Below are 6000 nucleotides of genomic sequence, written 5' to 3'. Positions count from 1 at the left end.
CAGAAACCTGTTTTCACATAATCTGAAGGAACATGGTATCCTGGAGCTTTCCATATCCTCAGTTAAATCTGTCTGATTTTGGTCTAGCTCTTCAACATATTAAGAAAAGCCTGAATTTGATACAGAAGAGCAAATTGATCACATAAGCTACACTTCAATAAGCCGGTCTAAAAATAAGTGAGAAAGCTTTAACAGCTTAATTGTGAGTTAATCGTATTACACCTTGTAGATAGGTCTGAAAAGCCAGTGACAGAAGATAGAAAAAGGAAAAGTTCTATGTGAAATCAAAACTTCTTTTAAGCTGTAAAATAAATGAAAAAAAAAAAAAGAGTCAGCTTTCAGAAATATTAATTTGAATATTGCCCTGGTATAATGAAATTTCTTAAGGTTTGTTGTATCTGTTATCCCCAGTTTGATGAGAATATTGCATTACTTCACCGTTAGATTGTGATCTATCTAATCATTACTCTGACTAGTCATTACTGTAAGAACCAGGCACATACTTTGTAACTGAAGGAATTATTAAAGAAAGCAGAATGGAGGGAGAAAGAGAAAAATAGCTTATGTATGCTGAAATGCAGTTCTCAGTGAAACTGTTTGACAAATTCACGACAGTGAAACTGACATGATAAATTCAGGTTTTACTTCATACTTAAGGGAATGATATAAATGCATATAAAGACACAAATTAATAAAGGTGGCCTCACTAACAGTTGCAATCCTGAATGTGGTAAATACCAAGGAAATAACCTTCTATCACCATTTTTCCTCAAATTCTTCATATATCTATTTAAAAAAAAAAAAAAAAGTCAAGCCCAAGACAATCAATATGAAACTTCTGCTTATGTAGACAGTAAAATAAGCAACCATATTTCCAAAACTGCCAAGTAACTTAACAAGTCCCCTTGAAATGAATGAACTAAGGTAAGCATTCAGTGCTTTAGAAGATGTTTAACATGACATGTAAATATGTAATCTGATTATGGTAGTATAATTTATGGATGACCTCGTATTCTGAAGATACTTTTCTAAGGACAGGTAAACTAGCATTACCTAAGGATAATGCTGGTTTGGAGCAACAAAAGAATATATAAGAATTGGATCTGATTTACAAAGTTAAAAAGAATAAAAGATCCACTCTTTCAAAATAATTTCTAAAAGATTTGTAACCTGTAAAACAGGTTGGTAAAAAACTTTTTCCTAAGTCCAAGATGATTTGCAGAGCATTGGTGTGCAGAGAAAGGGTCGTAAAAATATGAATTAATCTAGAAATTAAATTAAAATGTGATAAGTCATGTTGTCACATCTAGATCTATCAGACAGAAAGACAGACAAACAAAAGAATTTGAAAGGATAATAATAATAATAATAATAATAATAATAATAATAAATAATAGACAAGGGAAGTTGGGGTCAGATTCTTGTTTTTAATGTTAAGAACTATTTTTTGCATATCATGTGCATAAATCTCTAAATTTTTTGTAGGTATATATGAGTGGAGATGAGAGTAGAGTAGAGACAAGGACATAAGTACAAATGAGCAGACTGAAAAACAATGAATTTCAATTAGCCAAGGTAAGGTACAATGAAGTATATTTAAATATACATTTAAAAACATGTTGATATGGTACTTTTATGGACATATGTTGACTTGGACAGGAAAGAAGGTGAAATACAAGGCATTTTCTTTTCACACAGAAAGTTAACTTGACCAAATAATTGCTTTTAACAAATATACGTGAGTAGAGGTCAGTGCATATTGAAGAATATTTAACCAAAATAAATGTTTAAGTTGGCAAACCCTGATATAATTTATTCTGGAGTACTTAAAGAAGTAAATAAATTAATCCTTGAAGCGCTTAGTGTTAGTGCTTTAGAGCTTGATTAAAAGATGAAGGAAGGAGATGATAAGAGAAGGAAAAACATTTATTTTTTTTTAAATAAGAAAAATTAGGAACATTAGGGATTTTATTTCAGAGATGTTTTTACATTCTTTTAGGGAAACTAAGTATATACCATAAAACTATAAATGCCAGGTACGAGTAGGTTTAAAGTTATTTTCACAAAACAGACTAAAAGGACATCTGAAGTTGCATTTGTTCACATGCTTTCTCTGTTGAACTTGAAATGGGGAACAATTGGGTAGGAAGCTAAATAGGATATATTTTTTATCCAAAGGGTCATAAATTAAATATAGAACAACTGTGATGATGCTGGAAAAAATGTTAGTTCTATTCTGGGCTTCATTAACAGAAGTTTTTCTGTAAAACAATGAAAGAAGTTAAAAGACTTGGATTTGTTTAATCTGGAAAAGAGAAGCTGGAGGGAAGTCATGATGACTGTTTTTCCAGTATGTTCTCCATCACCACTGGAGGACAGAGGAGTAAGGACTGGCTCAGTTTGCAGAAAAGTAGATTTTGGCTTGGTGTTAGGAAAAACTCTCTAACTACATAAGGATAGAGAAAATGTGGAGCAGGGTACATATAGAGCTTGTAAAATCTCCTGGTGCGTATTTTTAAGAATAGGTTGTGCACATGTTGGGAATATACTGTTAAACCCTGATGTGTTATAGTTATCTATTTAATTCTTTCTAAATCTGCATTCCTGTGATTGTGCAATTCAGAATTGTCATATTCAAGACAATGATTAAGAACCTGCAGAGGACTAGCATTTCCAAGTGAAGTCATTAGGATACTGACATTAAGACCATCTTATGAACATTACTGTTCAGGTCTTTAGCAGACAACTGTTAACTGTTGCTGAACTCTATCACTATGCCGGAAAACAAAATCAAAATAAACCAAACCAAAACAGAAAAGTCAGAATAATGCAGTAAATAATTCCATGTCTCTTAAGTAAGATGGAAACCATAATTTTTTCTTTATGCCAGTTCATGAATGGGCCATTCAGGATTAATGAGTACTCTTCTTAAGCTTGCCACACTCTAAATGAAAATTATGTGACATTTAGGTGAAATACTTAACTATTCATTTTTGCTAACTCTTGGCATCATGAGGCACATTACAAAAAGATCTAGGAAAGGGAGCAGGAAAGGGAAAGTGAGCGGGAAAGGGAGCGGGAAAGGGAGCGGGAGGGAAGGGAAGGGAAGGGAAGGGAAGGGAAGGGAAGGGAAGGGAAGGGAAGGGAAGGGAAGGGAAGGGAAGGGAAGGGAAGGGAAGGGAAGGGAAGGGAACGGAAGGGAAGGGAAGGGAAGGGAAGGGAAGGGAAGGGAAGGGAAGGGAAGGGAAGGGAAGGGAAGGGAAGGGAAGGGAAGGGAAGGGAAGGGAAGGGGAGGGGAGGGGAGGGGAGGGGAGGGGAGGGGAGGGGAGGGGAGGGGAGGGGAGGGGAGGGGAGGGGAATTAAAACTGCCTTTATTTGCTACCAATACAAACAAACAAACAAAGCCACAAAACCACAACCAACCAAAAAAATACATATATGTTAAAATAAAGTTGTGTGATAATTTGAGGAAGGGAAAATTTTCTTGCTGTATGAAGCTGCAAATGTAGACCCTAGCTGAAAACAAATGAAAGAAATGGCAGAACCTACGTAAGAATTTATTATCACTGATGGTCTGACCAAATCTTGCTAGCTCTAAAACCACTGCACAATATTGGAAAAATGCTGCTGTCTTCCAATTCTTGCTCTTATGTGGTTATCTTGCCAGATCTGAAGAAGAATGACTAGGATTGGATATGGGCCTGTTGTGCAGAAGATTACTAGTAGAACATCATTGCAGAAAATACTTCAAATGACTGTGGTTATCATGCCTCCCTCTATGTCAGTGTTGAATCTATGCGTAGCATTCCATGTCATCTTTAAGCTGCAAAGCACAATGAACTTGTAACAGTGTGTAACTGTGAACAGCTTTCCTGACAGGACAAAGCGTTAATCCTTGTGTTCTGGAAAATCCTAAGGATTTGTGATGTGATCTCTAATCACTTGAATCAGAATTTTGGTTAGGGTTTTCACAACAGGATTTCATTTTTTCACCTACAAGCTTTGGAGGAGAAATTCTTCTGAAAGCAATGCCCTTCTCTTTATGGTTGCATGCTCATGTAACAGTCCTTGCTTCTAGAATAAGCAACTAAAATCTCAGAATGGCTTGGCGAAAGAAGGCTTGGGGGGGAAGGGGAGGAGTGGGGGCAGGGACAGAGTGGCTGCTGTTTGTGCTGGGTGAGCCAAAGTATTGCTGGATTGAGCACAGTGGCTGCTATTAACAGGATCTGCCCTACTCAGGGTGCTGGCACTCCATTACCTCCCTACAGACAGGCAACAGTTGTTCACTCTGTATAACGATTTTAGCTTTCTTACATTGCCAAGCAAAAGGCAGTAGGCCGGGTGTGCAATAATCTACTACTTAAATCATTCTGCTGTTTTGTTCAAAAGTTTATTTTCCTGTTTATCTAGTATTTCATTAAGGACCTAATTTCATATCAACTATTTCATTGTAAAGGTGTTACTTATCCTTCCATTTTTTCTTGTTTGTGTTCTCTTAAGGTTCATTCTTGGAAATAAAGACCAAAATACTCTTTCTTCCCTGTTCTTCCACCTATATTCTTCACTTCCTATCTAGGATTAGAATAGGCCAAGTTCTGTACAAAACTTTCGTTCACAGTCTGCCTGATCTGAACCTTACCTACAGGAACTATAGGATATATCAGCCTATTAGAAGTCTAAAAACAGGCTTGTTTTCCAGTTTATTTAGCAGATAAGTGCCATAACAGTACCAAGTGCCATAAGTTTTAATTCAAATAACAGAAAAATGGTTCATGTTACGATTTCCATGTATGCTAAAACTAACATTGTATTACAAGGAATTAGATACATGTGAAAATTTAGTTTACTGTGTGTTACCCTTTAATCATGGATCTTACATGTAATTGAGTATTCATCATCACAGTGTCCAGAAATAGGCTTTTATGAATGTTTCTGTTTGTAGAAGAAAGTTTCCACTGGTCTCTACAAAGAATACGTAGGTAAAATAGTATTAATGAGGTGAGTACATGTAGAATATTACCAGGCTTATTGGTGTCAAAATACCAAGTGACTGTAAGTGTAAGTCAGCAAAGACTTGCTAATACTGGGCTTGATGACACCAAGTTGAGCAGGAGTGTTGAGGGTAGGAAGGCTGTACAAAGGGATCTGAATAGGTTGGATCAATAGGCTGAGGCCAACTGAATGAAGTTCAACAAGGCTGAGTGCTGTGCCCTGCACTTGGGGCACAACGATCCCATGCAATGCTGCAGGCTTGGAGAAGAGTGGCTGAAAAGCTGCCTGGCAAAAAGGGACCTGCGGATATTGGTCGATAGCCAGATGAATATGAGCCAGCAGCGTGCTCAGGTGGCTAAGAAGGCCAAGAGCATCCTGCCTTGTGTGGCCAGCAGGACTAGGGAAGTGATTGTCCTGTACTCCACTGTGGTGAGGCTGCACCTCAAATAAGTGTGTTCATTTTTGGGCCCCTCACTACAAGAAGGATATTGAGGTGCTGAGGCAAGTCCAAAGAAGGGCAATGAAGATGGTAAAAGGTCTAGAGAACAAGGCTTATGATGAGTGGCCGAGGTAACAGGTGTTATTTAGCTGAGAGAAAAGGAGGCTTAGGGAGAACTTATTCCTCTCTAAAACTACCTCAAAGGAGGTTGTAGCAAGGTAGGGATTGGTCTGTTCTCCTAAGCATCAAGTGATAGGACAAGAGAAAATGCCCTCAAGTTGCATCAGGGGAGGTTTAGGTTGGGTATTAAAGAAAATTTCTTAACTGAAAAGGTTGTAAAGCATTGGAACAGGCTGCACAGGGAAGCAGTTGAGTCACCATCCCTGGAAGTATGCAAAAGATGTGTAGATGTGGTGCTTAGGGACACAGTTTAATGGTAGACTTGGCAATGCTAGGTTAAAGGTTGGACTAGGTGATCTTAAAGGTCTTTTCCAACCTAAATGATTTTATTATTTTATGATTCTTTTAATTAACATTCAGGAATGTGAGTTGACTGACATGCTTATCTT

Source organism: Anser anser (assembly GCF_964211835.1).
Source record: "Anser anser genome assembly, chromosome: 2".
In the NCBI taxonomy this organism is placed as follows: Eukaryota; Metazoa; Chordata; class Aves; order Anseriformes; family Anatidae; genus Anser; species Anser anser.
The sequence above is the reverse complement of the archived record's forward strand: the minus strand, read 5'-3'. Positions refer to the sequence as shown.